At 40.5% G+C, this 18,066-nt stretch overlaps 1 long non-coding RNA gene across 1 annotated transcript; it reads left to right on the forward strand.

Moving 5' to 3' along the window:
- The first annotated feature begins 889 nt into the window (after window positions 1-889).
- LOC309502445 lies at window positions 890-17,344 on the forward strand. Its single transcript, XR_014207287.1, has 3 exons — window positions 890-1,225; window positions 16,695-16,828; window positions 16,934-17,344. It is a non-coding gene; the product is annotated as an uncharacterized lncRNA (long non-coding RNA).
- Window positions 17,345-18,066: the final 722 nt, after the last annotated feature.

Below are 18,066 nucleotides of genomic sequence, written 5' to 3' on the forward strand. Positions count from 1 at the left end.
TGGTTTTCTTTTAACTGTAGAGTATTTCTGCTATGTCAGCTTTGTGTTTTTGTAACACAGCTCTGGAATAAAGTGTTAAAACCTTATAAAATATATTGGTTTAGTAAAACATCCAGCATCCAGATGAATTGCATTTTTGTTGATAAATCCAAAGGGACATTTAAAGTCACCATGAAATCAAAATGGGCAATTCGCAACCTACATTTTTCCGTTTCACTCAGATATGTCACATTACTATCGCAACTTCTGTTTCATGTCAACTTTATATAACAGTGGAACAGACATCGTCTCGTCCTACACTGTAAAAAAAGTTGCTGCCTTAAATTAAGTACAAATAACTTGGATGTTTAAGTCATTTCAACTTAAATTACATTAAACTGACCTAAAAAATTCTTGAATCTTGTATAACTTGTATAACAAAAAGTTTAAATGACTTTAAGCAATGTTAAAACATATGTTGTCATAACTCATTGATAATATAATTTTTTTACAGTGTAAGTTCTCATTCACTAACCGTGTGCACAGTAAAAAACACATTCATATTCGTAAATTTGTCAAACAGAAATCAATACATTTGTGCTAAATTTATTATGTGTTAAGAAAATTAACACTGTATATTAAGAATTTGGAATGTGTTAAACAGAGAATGTTTATTTTTTAATATAATAATCTTGATAACAAATTTAAGATGATAAAATATTATGAAACAATGTAATTTTTTTTAATAGTTTGATCTAGGATTGTTCAGGCATAAAAATGCAACCGATCATCATTCATGTTTGTTAATGTTTTTACTCAGAAATCAATACGTTAATTATAATATTGTACTTAATAATATTGATCAAAATATTAATACAATAATATGAAACAAAATCATATAATAGCTCGATATATGATAGTTTAGGCATTAAAATGCAACTGATCATGTGTTGCTAGTCTATCCCCGTGTAAATGTGTTTGATTCAACTGGTTTTGACAAATTTCACTTTCATCCGAAATCTTGAAGCACATCTTTATAGAGCATAAGGATACTTTTGAATTGTGATTAATGACTGTACAAGAGAAATTGTTACGGAGGCCCTTATATGGACACGTTTTGGGCGTGTCTTATGGTAATTAGTAATGACAGACTCATATTCCCTCATTTAGCATAAACTGGATTCATTAACCAGAGAACATGTGCAGATACACCTGTTGTGAATCTGGTGGAAGTTTTCCATGAGAGGTAAGAAGGCTTGTAGCAGTCTGCAAAAAAGTAATTGTTGTTTAGATTGTCTTGTCACATTAACAAGCCCATGCATATCAACATGATGGCTGAATTCTCTTTTCCCCCTTATTATCTGTCATTGTTTAATACTCCGCTGATTTTCACACAACACAAGCATAAATCATTATCAGCATTCCTGGACATATTGCCCATAGTTAATCTAAAAAGGCAATTTGGCAATTTATTCAAGCATATCTCGCTCTTATAGGATTATTCAAACCAGCCTCAGCATTTGGTCAATATCCACATAATAAATATAATCTTCCTTCTGCAGTCTTTTTTTGTTGTTGTTGTTTGTTTCTTACTTCATATGAACATTTCCTTTAGTGTTCTACTAGCCTGTTTAGGAAAAGCCTACAAATTCCAGCCATGTTGTTGCTGGACGGCTTCTGTGGGATGGATATTCTGTGTGTGTCACAATCTGTAATTACTCGTGGACAGGATATGAATTGATCTGCTGGTTTAATTCCCGAGGGCTGTGACCGCGGTGTCACTCGGGTGGGGTTCAATGCTATCTCTCAGAAATTCACTGGCTTTTGTCTAGACTTGCATGTTCCAGTGAGAATGAAAAGGGCAGAGGATGAGTAAAAAGAAAATCTGATTCACTAGTTTATTAAACCGTTTTCCACAAATCCACAGGGGGAAATGAGGATAGAAGAGGATGTCAAAGAGGAAGGGGAGGGGCTAATCTGAGTCCACTAAAAGAGCAGACAGATGCCCTAATCCCATTCGCATAGGAAAGATGACTTTGATAAACTGTTAGCCTGTGCTGATCTTTGGAAATGAGGAGGCAAAATCCCGTTTTGGGGTTTGGATTTATCTATTCCAATGTTACAATTCCATTTGGTGATTATATATTTTTTGGGCTTAAAAGTACATGAAACATAATTTTATCTTCCGGTATGTGACCTGCTTCATAGTTTTAAGTCACTTGACCCATTTTGAGGTCTGTGCACTATAAAGTAAAAAAGTAGAACCATTAAACCAATAAACAACAAGTAGCCTACTGTTTTATTTAGGACTTTAAAGATTTTACATAGCTTATTTTGTGTATCTTATTTTACTGAGAGTTAGTCAACAGATCTTCAGTAAACACAGCAACTATAATGATGTGTTTAATTTAACCTAGCTGAGCAGTCACTAAAATCTGGTTTAAGTTCATTTCAAGTGGATGAGTTGTTTACTCTATAATTATGCTAAGTCCTCCTGGGACTCACTGGACAATTTCACATCTTTTGTATTGACAAAAACAATACATGATGAGCAAAGCATGCATAACGGGTGTGCTATTGTTGCTGGATGTGTTGTCATTCTTATGATGCCACAGAGAATTATGGAAAATGTTGTTTGGTTATGCATGATATTCTTCATCAACGATAAAACTAAAAGACATAAATGAAATTTGTATGTATTCTAAATAAAAGATATAGATTTTACTGAATGTCAGCTTGCTTATAAGGATTATTGAGTCCACATGTCATGCAAACAAGAAACTATGCTTCTAACCACAGCTTGAGAGCTGTCATTATCAACTTTGCGATGCTGTTTGCGAATGTTCGTTAGAACTATGTTTTCGGAGCCCCTAAGGGGACATGGTGGTAAAAAATTAAATAAAAGAGATTGGAGGGAAAATAAAGTTATGAAAAAAAGTCAATGTTTTTGCGTTCTCTCACAAATGTTTTGTGTTCTCCCGATAAACTTTCCATTTACTTGCAAAAGGTTTGCGTTCCCCTGAGAAACGTAGTGTTTGCTCTCAAAGCTTTTGAAGTCCCTCGCAATAAATCCCCTAATTTTTTTTTAGAGTGAACGCAAAATTTCTCGTATTAACGCAAATGCAAAATTTCTCAGGAGAATGCAAAATATTTGCGAGAGAACGCAAAAGCATTGCCAAATAATTGTTACACCCATCTCATTTTTTTCTTCACCATGTCCCTTTAGGGGCTCAGTACCAGCTAAGAAAGTCTGGGCTTAAAAAATCGTTTCCCACTCATAATTTTCCACTTTGTTAGAAACATATGTGATTTAATATTTAATAATGTTTGTTTTGGTTTAGTTTTGTACTGTCAATTACTCTTTTTTTGTTTTTTTTGGGGATGCAATTCCTCCCCACCGCGAGAGAAAATGCCCCAGCATACACTCTTAAAAATAAAGGTTCCATCGGTTTCCCATCTCGAAGCACTTTTGAGGCCTGATTGTTTTTATATATCAACCACATTCAATCTCTTCTCTTCCTTGACGTTATGTTCTTTGCTACCTTGTCTTGTAAAAATAGCATGCGCATCAATTATTCATTGTGTAGGCTAGCATCTCTCCATTACATCCATCAGTTTGTTGCTTTATGGCTTTTATCCGTGGCATCTTCTGATAAACACACTTTTCGTTTTATCTTCTGGTGCACCTCTTTTGAAAGCCCCATGTGATGTTATTTTTTTTAGAGATTTTGAGACAAGTAGAGTGTGGGTTTAAGTGCTTCTTGCTTTGCAAATGCAAAATCTGTTGTTATACAACATGTTCTCACACAGCTACTGCAAAGTAATATCCAGAGACATCCTGACTCTATTTATAACCACTTTCGTTGTCTCATCATGGACAGAATGTGTGTATCATGACATTTGGCAGCCCTTATTTAGTTCCATTCCAAAATCTAGCAAATCTATTGATTAATTCTCCTTCTGAAAGAACGCATGGCAGCCTGTATCTTGTAAACCAACTTTGTTTCCAGGTTGACCCGTGATGAAGTGTGTCTGACATTAAATATTTCCTTGTTTGTATGTTTGTTTGTTTGTTTGTTTGTAGCAGCTGTTGTTGTTATTTAATCACTCACCCATGGAGTCAGTCTAGGTCTGTTAATTGCAATAATTACAGCCACTGTTCATTTATCTGTGATTACATGTGTTACAGGGTTCTCGCTTCTTTAGTCCTGTAATTTGTGAATCAGTGGTAGTTAACCTTCAATCTAGTAGGATTTCAGCATTTTTATATTTAGGTAAATGTCATGAGAAAATATTCAAGCCACTTTTTAATTCAGGATGAAGCCTGCAAAAATAAATGAATAAATAAATACAATTATTTTCCCCATCAGAAAAGGGCAGACCATTTCAGGAATCAGACGAATAACTTAGCTTTTATTTCTTTTTTAAAAATCTTCCAGTAATTATAATGCTAACGAGATTCCATTACCACTTCATAATTTAGCCAGAGGCTATCGAAGACTCATTTCCGAAGTACCACAGTTCTACTTTAAAGCAGTTTTTTAATTAGGCTACCGACAGTGTCTTCCCAGTAAACGCTCATAAACTGCCCATAGCAGGTGCTCTTCAGAATGACTCTAAATAGAATTTTCACACCAAGGAGTGGAAATTGCATTAACACATTATAGTAGACGATATCCAAGTATATTTAGAGAGTGTGATGGTGTGGCTCACGGGAGGGTGTGTGCAGAGACCGTAGTTTTCCAAAGCTGTGAGTGTGACTTTGACACAATCATCCTCTATGAATCTCATTAAACAGGCTGGTAAGGGTTTAAGGGGCATATTCCATAATACAGCTGAGCTCCCTCTGTCCAGATGCCTACCTGGGACCAGGGGTGCTATTACATCCCATTCCATAAATCAAAATAGCCTGGATTATGACATGAACATCGTGCAATTAAAGCTGTTCTTTCGATTCCACCCCTCCCCATGCAGATCTTTTCACTTTTGGATCCAAACTACAGTTTATTTTTGCATTATAAATGTAGCAATGCATGAGTAGGCTACATACTAACTGTATTTAGGGTAAAGAATCAGAAGAAAATACAGGTTTGTAACTTCAGTTCAATTTCTATTTCAAAACGTTTCATGATACTTGTTGTGATTGTGATGTACGGTGGCTTTAACATATTTACTTCACAACAAAAATGCTTTGCAATGAGCTATGGGAAATTAATTGAGTTATTCAAATGAATCTGATTAATTGTTTTGGAGTTCATTGAAATGAGCCGCTCAAACCAATTGACTCGCTAAAATGAATCAAACTATTTAGATAGATAGATAGATAGATAGATAGATAGATAGATAGATAGATAGATATGTTTGAAATGCCAAGTTAATAAATAAATAATCTTTATAGTGGACAAGGGTGGAATAACACTAATTCCCATTTAGTAAATTCCTCTTTCTGTCATTCCAATTTAACTTCTGTCATGCTACTGAAAAGTTATTTAAGTTATAGTGTTGCTAGTTATTTGCTTAGTCCCCAACACTGCCACTTCAAGTTCACTCATTGGTGCACATTTTCACACCAACTAAATGAACTGAACACGCCTGAAGCCCATAGTGTGAGGATTAGGGGACCAAAACAGCATAGGCACTCTTTACTAAAAAACTGAAGACAGGAGCACAGGAGAAAAAATGCCCAAAAAGGCCTCACAGTCCCCGAGGATGAACAGAGTGCAGTAATTAAAAAAGAAGAATTAAGGGAGTGCACTTGCTGTTCTAATTGCCTCACTGTTTTATCCATGACAGGGGAGAGTTGGCACCAAACGGCCAGTCAGTATTCATTACTTCAATGGTTTGATAGTTTGCCCACCATTTTAGAAAACCCCAGAGGCTTGCATAAGACCTGCACCTGGTCTACTTGATCTCATTAAAAGGATTTGCTCTAAAATCTCATTTCATGCTGGTGAAAACTGATGGTAAAGCTAATTTCATCCCTATACATCCTTTACTTACCACATATGATTTCCTCATATCCTTTGACTTGACCATCACCTCTGTAATTGCAGTATTCCTGCTTTCACTTCTAATAGCTGTAATTTCACTATCTTCCCAGTTTGAGCCTCTACATGCCACCACTTCCAGAGTCCACGCTTGTTTTTGTTTCGTATTGGTTTGTTGTGCTTGGTTTCTATCCAGCTCACTGGTGGCATCTGCCCAGCCCGGCCGTTGCATTGCGCAACGACAGATGGTACACCCAGCTGGTGTTCCCTCTCAGCCCCTCTTTTCATGGGTCATTCATCCATGACCCAGGAAATATAGTATAAAACTTGACTCAAACTGCCTTCCTGCATTGCATCCAAAGCTTAGAGAGGGTTGTGTAGCATTCAGAATTCAGTTGAGAATGTCTGAATATGAATTGAATTCCAGTTGAAGTAGCAAACAGGATGAGGATTAAAAAAGGAATGACATTCTGGTGGTGCTGTAGGTGTAGTTTTGCATTTCATTTTTCGTATATGTGTGAATTAGGCTATCCATTTTTTAAAGATTTTGATAACCAATGATTGAAATGCCACATATAGAACGTTTTTGTATTTTAATTTCTATAAAAATATGCATTTATGTATAAGTATATTATATTTAAAGGGATACTTCACCGTTTTTTCATGTTATTCCCTTAACTAAGACGAGTTGATGTACATACCTCTCTCGTCTCAGTGCGTGTGTAATAGTGAGTACAGGCCGTTTGTGTTTGTACATTTCTTTGTAATATAGTGTGATGTTAATTTTCCAATACTTTTAAATATGGTTTAAATGTTTATTTGTGCTTTATGTTTAAAAAGGAGTGTGTGTTATGTGCATTTATTCATATCATTATTTTCGCTTGGCATACCAGCGTGATGACGTCATCGCACGCATCGCATAGTAACCCGCACGCGAGTGATGCTTCATTCGTAGTAAATGCAGAGACGAGAAGCCATCACAAATGCGTTCTTCTCTTCATTGTCTTGTTACTTACAGGAGTACTACATATTTTGGAGGCCCCGCTGGGATGATTGTTGGGTGGTCTGACTCCTTCATCAGCGAGAACCACCCAGTCACATTCATCTCTTACCCAGACGTACAGCAGTGAGGCTGCAGAGTGAAGTGGAGAGACAAGGCCGATTTAGTGGTGCGTGCGCTTGAGACACAGTGAGTTCAGAAGCGACGGCACCCAGGTCAGTGAGGTAACCACCACTTTCAACACTGCTAAATACTGTAGAGGAAAAAAAGAAAAGAAAAGGAAGAATGGATGCGCTTGAAAGTCTTCAGGAGGAGATAGGAGAAAAATTATGCACACTGTCAAGAGAGAAATTAATAGAACTCTGCTCCTTTTTACACATCCCGTCAGTGAAAGATGTGACCCGCCTCTCACTCATAAAGTATATCAGCAGTCATTTATTGAGGAGTGAGCTGGAAGAACTAGAGGATAGTGGCATGGCAGAGTTATTGTGTATTCATGAGAAGATAAGTGACCTCACAGTGGCTACTGCTGACAATCCAGAAAAATGGGTGGAGCCAGGACACGTTGAAAGAGACATGAACACGGCCCAGAGACCAGTGAGAGAAAGTAGTACTGTAACTGAGTCATTTCAGGCTATGCATATTAATACTGCTGTAGCACACACCACATCGGGGGCGCCGGCAACATCCGATAGGAGGCGGACAGACCATTCACAACTGCCCCAGAGACACAGCGCGCCAGTCATTTGGCATAAAGAGTTTAAAATCTCAGGCTTGATCGGTGAACCAGGCCAAAAGGACCGATTATCATTCTCTAGTCTCGCTCGTCAAATCGAGAGTGGGTTGGGCAAGGGATATCCTGAACAGGAAATCATAGATGCAGTAATCAGATCCATTACACCTGGGCTTCAGCTGCGTAGCTATCTTGAAGGGAAAGCTGGTTTAACTCTTCCTACTCTGAGACGCATTCTCCGTTCTCATTATCAAGAAAAAAATGCAACTGAATTATACAAACAATTGACCACCGAGGGCCAGCGTAGCAAAGAGACCCCCCAAAACTTCCTGATACGGGCTCTTGACCTGAGACAAAAAATTCTGTTTGCCTCGCAAGAAGATGAATCTGGGCTGAAGTATGACCCTGTTTTAGTGCAGAACATGTTTCTGCATTCAGTTTTAACGGGCTTGCAAAACGACCGTGTTCAGAGCGACTTACAGCCGTATCTTTCTGACGCCGCGATCTCCGATGAAGTATTGCTAGAAAAATTAAATGTTGCATGCTCTCATGAGTCAGAGAGGCAGAACAAGCGGAAAACAGAACGCCAAACTATTGTTCACGCCACCCAGCTTGATGAACCCGTCCCTGTACAAAAATGTCTGCCTAAACAGTCAAAGTTCGACTTGATGTCTCAGTTAAAAAGACTTAGCGATGACATTATGCAGATCAAAGAGCAAATTCAGCAGCCACAAGTTACATCACAGCAGTGCTTTGCAGTTAACAATGAAGAGTTAGCAGTGACAGCGGCACGCCGTCATCCGCAGAACATGCCACAGATCAGCCAGCTGCCGCCAGAGTGGAGCCCAGTGCCAGGTCATCAAGCCCAGAGTCCGGATTCAGTCAAACATGAGCAACAACATTATCAACTTCAATCGCAACATCCGCAATTTGGTGCTGTATCACAGCAACAGTACACAGCACCACAGCCGCTCCATGCCCTGACTCATTTTGCTCAACGACAGCAGCCCCAGCGCCATCACTTTCAAATACCACCCCAAGCCAGTCAGTCACTAAACCCGGTCACACGACAGTACCCAAATGAACGGTTGTCGCAACACCAACGCCAGTATCAACAGCCCAGACGTCAGCAAGCTAGACAATGTTTTCACTGCCAACAGAGAGGAACCATGGAGCAGTGCACCCATTGCTATTATTGCAGCAGCAGCGAACATTATGCAGCTGGTTGCAGAGTACGGGGTACGAGAAACCAGAGGGAGGTTCAGTTAAACGGGGAAGGGTTGCTCCAAAGGGACAGGGAGTGACCCAAGAGACGACCACGTCCCGACGACGCACAACACGACAGTTCAAACGCAACCTGCAATACCATGTGCCTCATGACATAGACAGCATAATAACAGCCGAATGCCGAGTTAATCAGCATTCTCCAATAACTTCCCTAGTTGGCAGGCAATGCCTGGTGGCCTGCTATTTGCAAGGACATGAGACAGAGGCTTTATGGGACACAGGCTCCCAGGTGTGTATTATTGATGAGCAGTGGAAAGACAGCTACATACCAGAAGTCAGACTGAGAGATATTTCTGAAGCCACAGAAACACCTGAACGTCTACACCTTGTGGCAGCCAATGGTACTGACATGCCGTACGGAGGATGGGTTGAGGTGACGTTCAAGTTGGCCTCCCCTGCTGAAAGAGTGAAAGAATTAGTCATTCCTATGCTTGTTCTAAAGGGTCAGCAACTCCCTAAACCTATCATTGGATTTAATGTAATCGAGCAAGTGATGAAACAAAAAGATACAGACAATTCGGACAAAGTGACTAACAGGCAGCTGTACCAAACCGTTGTAAGCGCATTTCCCAACCTGAAAAGAGACAAAGTCCATACCTTCATCAATCTGGTGACAGCTGATGATCTCGCCGAGTATACAGTGAGTACTGCCCAGGGATCTGTGAACATACCAAAGCACACAATCATGCAAATACAGTGCAAAGTTAAAATGCCACATGTGAGACAAGACAGTGTGTTGCTGTTTGAGCCATGTGTCAACCCTCAACACCCTGAGGGCCTAGAACTGTTTGACACTCTGCTGGAGGTGAAAAAAGGTACCCGCCCTTCAGTCATTCTGAGCGTGCAGAACGAGACCGACCACGATATTATCCTAGGAGGTAGAGTGGAGCTGGGCATAGTGCAACCAGTTAAATCAGTCTTACCTGCGACTATGATCTCTCCAAGGGGAACAGGATCTGTGACTCAGGTTACGGTCGAGGAAACGCCAAGGGGAACAGAGGAAGACAGCCTGTGGGACCCACCGGTCGACTTGAGCCATCTAACTGCACGGCAACAACAACAAGTGAAGCAGATGTTAAGGGAGGAGTGCCAAGCTTTCTCAAAATCTGACGACGACATTGGTTGTGCAAAGGGACTTCAAATGAGTCTTTCCTTGAACGACAATACACCTGTAGCTCGGACATACAATTCAGTTCCAAAGCCCTTGTACCAGGAGATGAAAGACTACCTACAGGACTTAATAGCTCAAGGGTGGGTAGAAAAGTCCAACTCCTCTTATTCTTCGCCAATTGTGTGTGTCCGGAAAAAGGATGGCAGCCTCAGACTGTGTATCGATTACAGGGACCTGAATCGGAAGACAGTACCTGACCGACAGCCGATTCCTCGAGTGCAGGACGTCTTAGATGGCCTGGGGGGCAATTCGTGGTTCTCTCTGCTCGACCAAGGGAAGGCGTATCACCAAGGCTTCATGACCCCAGAGAGCAGGCCACTAACAGCATTCACAACCCCCTGGGGTTTATATGAATGGATTCGCATCCCCTTTGGCCTTATGAATGCTCCAGCAGCGTTCCAGCGGTTCATGGAGAAATGTTTGGAGGGAATGAGAGACGAGATCTGCGTGCCATATCTGGACGACATCTTGGTCTTCACGAAGTCATTTGATGACCAAGTGGAGGCAGTGAGGAGAGTACTGAGGCAACTATGTACCCATGGGATTAAACTAAAGCCACGGAAATGTGACATGTTCAAGAACGAAGTGAGATACCTGGGCAGAATTGTGTCTGCAGAGGGTAGCCGCCTGGACCCAGCCGATACGGCTGCTGTAACAGCTTTGAAGGAGAAGCGACCAGGCACTGTAGGCGAGCTACGTAAGATCTTGGGCCTGCTCAGCTACTATCGTCGGTACATAAAGGATTTTACAAGAATTGCCAGTCCGCTGTATAACCTTTTGAAGGGCAAAGCCAATGATGGGGAAAGTCCAGCAAGGGCCAAGAAAAGGACAGAAAGGAACAAGAAGGGTTCTGGGGTGCCATCAAACCAGCGGATTGAATGGACAGCGGATCACCAAGACGTCTTGGAGAAATTGATTGAGTGCTTGGTCCGACCACCCGTGTTAGGGTTTCCAGATTTCTCTGAACCATTCATCCTGCATACAGATGCATCAAATCAAGGCCTGGGGGCTGTTCTATACCAACGGCAAGGTGGAAAGTTGAGGGTGATTGCTTATGGGTCCAGAACATTGACAGCGGCTGAGAAGAACTACCACCTCCACAGCGGGAAGCTGGAATTCCTCGCCCTAAAGTGGGCTGTGACTGAAAAATTCAGGGACTATTTATATTACGCCCCAACTTTCACTGTGTACAGCGATAATAATCCGTTGACCTATGTACTCTCGTCTGCAAAACTCAATGCAACCGGGTGTCGATGGGTCGGTGAGTTGGCAGACTTCCATTTCACAATCCGCTACCGGCCAGGAAGAGAGAATGTGGATGCAGACACGTTGTCTAGGATGCCGTTGGACGTAGAGACTGTGATGAAAGAGTACACAGAGGAGCTTCCATCAGATTGCATCGGAGCAATGATACAAGCAGTTGAAATCCAGGATGAGCTGGGTCCCAACATGGCTGTCAAATGCGAGGATGTAATGGCATGGAGAGACACAGATGAAGCATCACCAACGTCATTGTCAAAAGAGGAGATTCGACAGGCACAGAGTGACGATAAGGACATCAACGTTATCGTCGAGCACTTACAGTCTGGGTCCCGGCCAGGCTCAAAGCAGTGGCGGGCAGTCAACCCAAAGTTCAGGGGTTTAATCCGAGAATGGGATAAGTTACAGTTAGATGAACATGGCATACTGTACCGTAAAACGTCACAGCGGACTCAGCTCGTGTTACCGGCCAAGTTCAAGCACATTGTCCTGAGGGAACTACACGATGAGATGGGCCACCAAGGGCTGGATAGGACAACAAGCCTTATTAGAGACCGTTTTTTCTGGCCACAGATGCAGAAGGATATTGAGCATTATGTCCTAAGGGCGTGTCCATGCATTAAGCAGAAAAAACCATGCCGGGAGATACGAGCACCGTTAAAGAGCATCAAGACAACTTACCCGTTTGAGCTGGTCTCGATTGATTTTCTCCATCTAGATAAGTGCAAAGGAGGATACGAGTACATTCTCGTCGTCATCGATCACTTTACACGATTTGTTCAAGCCTATGCTACCACATCAAAATCAGGCAAAACGGTGGCTGACCGACTGTTCAATGACTTTGCCCTTAAGTTCGGATTCCCTTCGAGGATCCACCACGACCAAGGTGGAGAATTTGAGAACCAGTTGTTTGACCAACTAAGGAAGTACAGTGGTATTACAGCATCAAGAACAACCCCTTACCATCCGCAAGGAAATGGCCAGGTGGAAAGGTTCAATCGAACAATACTACAGATGCTCAAGACTCTGACAGAGAAAGAGAAATCCAATTGGAAGGAGGCACTTAACAAACTAGTCTTCGCATACAACTGCACTAAATGTGAGGTTACCGGCTTCTCGCCATTTTACCTGTTGTTTGGTCGCTCCCCAAGACTCCCTGTTGATGCGTTGTTCGGACTTGACCAGGACCGCGGCACCACTAATCAACGAGAGTATGTAGAACGCTGGACAAAGGGGATGCAAGAGGCTTACGAGATTGCACGGGACCATGCAAAAAAGTCTGCTGAAAGGAACAAGCGAAACTACGACCACAAAGTAAGATGCGCTGACCTGTACCCTGGAAGCCGAGTCCTTGTGAAAAATCTCACTCCGCGAGGGGGTCCTGGAAAGCTAAGGAACTACTGGGAGGACGAAGTTCATGTTGTAATCCGTCAAGCCATGGAGGATGTCCCTATTTACGAGGTGAAACCTGAGCAGGGGAAAGGAAGGTCAAGAGTCTTACACAGAAATCTACTTCTACCATGCGATTACTTACCGTCAGCCATTGCAGAGAAAAAGGACTCCACACCTAACCAACAGAGGAAAAAAAGGGGTCAGCTTGGAAGGAACAGAGAGTATGTGCCAGAGGCCAACAGTGAAAGTGATGAAGATGAGTACAGCTTCAGAGTGGAATGCCAACAAAGAGACAAAAGGACAGATGGACAACATGAGACAAATAGAGATGTGTTATCAAGGGAGTCAGACTTACCTGAATCATCAGTAGGTACCCATGAACTAGCTCATGAACAACATCCACAGTCAACCCAAGCTGAATTGGAAACTGTGCCTGGAGAAGAGAGACAAGTCAACGACACAAGAGACAGGCAGGAAGCTCAGGAGACCGGATCAACTGCTGAGTCTGAGGAAATAGAGTTAGTTGAGAGAGGAGCACCTGCAACACAAGAACAGAAAAACATGCACTCAGGGGAACAAAACAAGTTAACAGCGAGAATGCGACGACCTCCAAAAAAGTTCACTTACGACACCTTTGGGACACCAGTATGTCGCAATGTGCAGAGCATGAGTGGTGACTATTATCAGGATTTCAGAGTCCCAAACACTTGGACAACAATACCCTTTTATTATCACCAAGCCCCACCTTTTTGCTACTAACTGTGTACTACCATATCTTTAAGTTAATCTACTGTTTTGGTTATACTACCAAGTGCCTTTGGGGTGCGAATAATATGGACTGTTGATATGGACTGTTGATATGTGGTCATACATACTGGAACATTTTATAAGTTATGAACTGCCCTTTCTAATATGCACACTGAAGAGCCTGGAAAACATACATGAACAATGGACAATCAATAGTGAACTCAAGTGAACAGCAAAGCAGATACTGCTGTGCGATTTAGGGAACATGGACTGTTTTAGGGCTCTGAACACAGCCACGTTAAGCTGTTCTAAGCTTCAAATGGACTGTTCTCGTTTGGCATAAGTGAGATGGTTTTTTTTTGTTGTCCTTTCCTGACGACAATTCTGCCAAATGGACTATTGTTGCTGAACTTTGAGACTTTTGTCAATATATGACATTCGCCAATTGAATTATATATAAAAAAAGAGGACTTTCAGTCTTGGTGCCATTGTAATTGTTATGATTCCATTGAAGAATGTGAAAAAAAAATGATGTGAATTATCACCGTGGCATGAGTGTGAAAAAAAAAAGAAAGAAAGACATTGGTTTAACAGAAAGCAAAAATTGATTAAGATTGATTGAGAAGGGCATTGGTAGATGTCGGGACGACATTTTATCCTGTAGGGGAGAGTGTAATAGTGAGTACAGGCCGTTTGTGTTTGTACATTTCTTTGTAATATAGTGTGATGTTAATTTTCCAATACTTTTAAATATGGTTTAAATGTTTATTTGTGCTTTATGTTTAAAAAGGAGTGTGTGTTATGTGCATTTATTCATATCATTATTTTCGCTTGGCATACCAGCGTGATGACGTCATCGCACGCATCGCATAGTAACCCGCACGCGAGTGATGCTTCATTCGTAGTAAATGCAGAGACGAGAAGCCATCACAAATGCGTTCTTCTCTTCATTGTCTTGTTACTTACAGGAGTACTACACGTGCACTCAATCGCTCTGGCGCGCGGCGACACAAAATAAAACATGGCGCTTTTCTAAGCGGGTAAAAAGGATAACTATAATGTATGGCGGAATAGCACTTGGAAGCACTTCGACTCGGCGTAGTAAAAAGTCACGCCTGAAAAATCCTCTCCCCCTCTCACTTCTGTCATTAGAACCAACGTGACTTTTTACTACGCCGAGTCGAAGTGCTCCCAATTGCTATTCCGCCATACATTATAGTTATCCTTTTTACCCGCTTAGAAAAGCGCCACGTTTTATTTTGTGTCACCATACTTGGTCGTGTAACTACTTGTGTAACTGTATTTAAATAGGGAAACCGTGGAGGTGTTTGGTCGCTTCTAGCTTCATCTCTGTTTGGTCCCTAATGAATAAACTGGGCTAAGCTGTGCTATCAAAGTGTCGCTGCGCACCTGAGCGATTGAGTGCACACACTGAGACGAGAGAGATATGTATCAACTCGTCTTAGTTAAGGGAATAACATAGTTTAATATGAAAAAACGGTGAAGTATCCCTTTAAAGGGGCTTTATGTAATTCAGAAACCGTTGTTATTAGCGACACCGTTGGGCCTTTAAGTGAACTGCAGCCAGCAACTTACTGCTCGTTCTCGCAGCTCGGACTCGTAGACTGATGTAGAATGTGATTCATCAATGCGCCGATATATACTCACGAGTCATGACGAAGTTCTGCGAATAATTTGTAAAGCGGATAAGCGATCCTGTTGACGAGCATCCAGACGCCGCTCACGCTGCTGTGAAAGACGTTTAGATGAATATTTCCTCTCAAAAACAAAATCTCACAACAAAAAATGACAGCAGTGAGAAAACAGCAGTCATAGCGATGACGATATGTTTGCACCAGCTATTAACCTGCATCATGTGGACAGATGAGGTAATTAAATTGCACTGTTGAGATAGTTTCTTGATATATGAGACTATAGATTACATGTATAAGCATTCATGTGTCTTTGAACGGAAGAGAGACTCCCGGAACCACGTGTAAACATCACATTCTTTTGATTTTCCCTCTAAATACGTCCCAATTTCTCTACATAAAAAAACTCTACAGGCATTCATAGACAACCTAGGAAGTCGATAAAGGTTTCATTTTTAAGTTTTGTTACAATCTGTTCACACAAATTAGCAATAAAAAGCAGTCAATAGGCCCTACATGTAAATTATTACATAGCCCCTTTAATGTAATATGTTATTTATATTTGATATATCGTATTCAATGATTACCAACAACGAAATATGTTTTTTAAAATAATATTTTTTTTTTAAAGCATTGTGATTTGCAATGAACAAACCTTTTAAGGTCAAACTGACAGTTTTTAAGAATTAGCTGTTTTAAGGTCTTGTAATTTTATTTAGGCTATACATACTTTTCAATATACAATTATAATCATAACCAATGATATCATTGTTTGAATAAAAATAATTTTATGTTAGGCCACTCTTTATTCTATGATGGTGGTAGTTAAACCTATAAAAATTTTGACGTAAGAATAAAAATATTAGGATTAAAATATTAAAGATTAAATAATAATATCAAATGTTAAGTGTTGAAATAATAAATCACAGTTTTATGATTTTCGTAGTGTATATCCTACCAGGTTTTACGGAAGTCTAGTGTAATATGAGCTAAAAGAAATACAACAGGTTATTTAGTTGATGAAGCTTTGTTGAGACTTGAGCTTTACTGCTAGGGCTATGGGGATACATAAAACCAAAAAGGTATGGAAATACTGCTTTTATTGAAACCAAAGTCAAACAACATGAAACAGTTTTTCAAGGCTTACAACGTTGCTTATTCTTGCCTGTGTTGTTGAAACGACAAAATGCATTTCAGTAAATTGTATTTCAGTAAATTTCTCTTTCTGTTATTCAGCTTCTGAAATGAAAAGGAGTCTATTCTCATTCTGAATTTTCCCCTACCCCATTCTTAGCACAATCTAGAAAGGCACCAACAGGGAAAACAGACATCCTCGACAAAATGAAAGATTTTCCCACCTGGAAAATAGGCCGAAAATCTTCCCAGCATGAAGCTACTTCCATGTGTTTCTGCACTCCTGCAGTGCAAAGTGTCTTTGACTATAGCATACCTCCACATAACCTCACACTTCCCTTTTTGCCCTCAGGTTTAACAGCTCGGTGAGAAGGCAATGAGCAGCAAAACATGCCTGGAGGACATACCACAGTATGTGCACACAAACCAGGCCGTTATGCCACATGCAGGACCATGGAGAGGTTGAAGGAGAAGTAGGCAGAGAAGGTCAGTGTGTTTTTTTGTAATTAGTTGGAACATGACCTCAGAGTAAACCACATGAGCTGAAGGCTTTAATGAACACTATTCATCACTGGCATCCATGCTTCACAGGTGGCAGCTTGTGTCAGGACTGAGATGAGTCTCATCCTTCTTCATATGTTTTGTGGGAGGAACAGTGGACTATTTCTGTATCAACTGACATTCTGTTACATAACATTTATAAGGTGACTACAACCCCAAAAGCAGATGGCTTCCTTATGATCAGTTGCATTCATCTGAAGCCACTGAGAGGATGACTGATTATCAACGAACACTTCTGAATTTAATTTACCAAGTGATCCATCTAAAGAAACACTGCACACATGTTAACTTATACTATGTAATATTATATCATGTTTAATGAATAATAAAAAATAATAATAATAAATAATTTAAACATTCACACATTGTCAGATATTGCACTTTACATCAAAACGATCATTATTATTATTTCTGACCTGTAAATACAAAAATTGATTAAGAATAAAAAATTAGGGTCAAGTATACAGTATTTGTATAGCGCTTTTCACAATACAGATTGTATCAAAGCAGCTTCACAGTATTAAATTAAAATAATACAACAAGGTTTGTTTCTAGTGGAATTTATTGATTGATAAAATTAAATTACAAATCCCCAAAATATCCCCAACTGAGCAAGCCAAAGGCAACAGTGGCAAGGAACCAAAAAACTCCATTAAGTGACCTAATGGTGTCCTAAAACTCCATCAGGTGACCTAATGGAGAAAAAAAAACCTTGGGAGAACCCAGGTTCAGTCGGGGGCCAGTTCTCCTCTGGCGTTTATGAACTAGAGGACGGATTTAACTGTAAGATTAAAAATATTATATGAATGCCTGGCTGAAGAGATGCGTCTTTAATCTAGTTTTAAACTGGGAGAGCGAGTCTGAGCAACGAACAGTATCAGGAAGGCTATTCCAGAGTTTTGGAGCCAAATGTGAAAATGCTCTCCCTCCTTTGGTGGTTCTGGATATCCTAGGTATGACCAAAAGCCTTGAATTTAGTGATCTTAAAGAGCGCGATGGATTTTAGGGCGATAGAAGATCCGTTAAATAGACTGGAGCTAAGCCGTTTAGGGCTTTATAAGTCAGTAGCAATACCTTGTAATTAATACGGAACTTTATAGGTAACCAATGCAGTGATGATAAAATCTGTGTTATATGATCATATTTTCTTGACCTAGTAAGAA

Source organism: Leuciscus leuciscus (assembly GCF_965113295.1).
Source record: "Leuciscus leuciscus genome assembly, chromosome: 7".
Classification (NCBI taxonomy): Eukaryota; Metazoa; Chordata; class Actinopteri; order Cypriniformes; family Leuciscidae; genus Leuciscus; species Leuciscus leuciscus.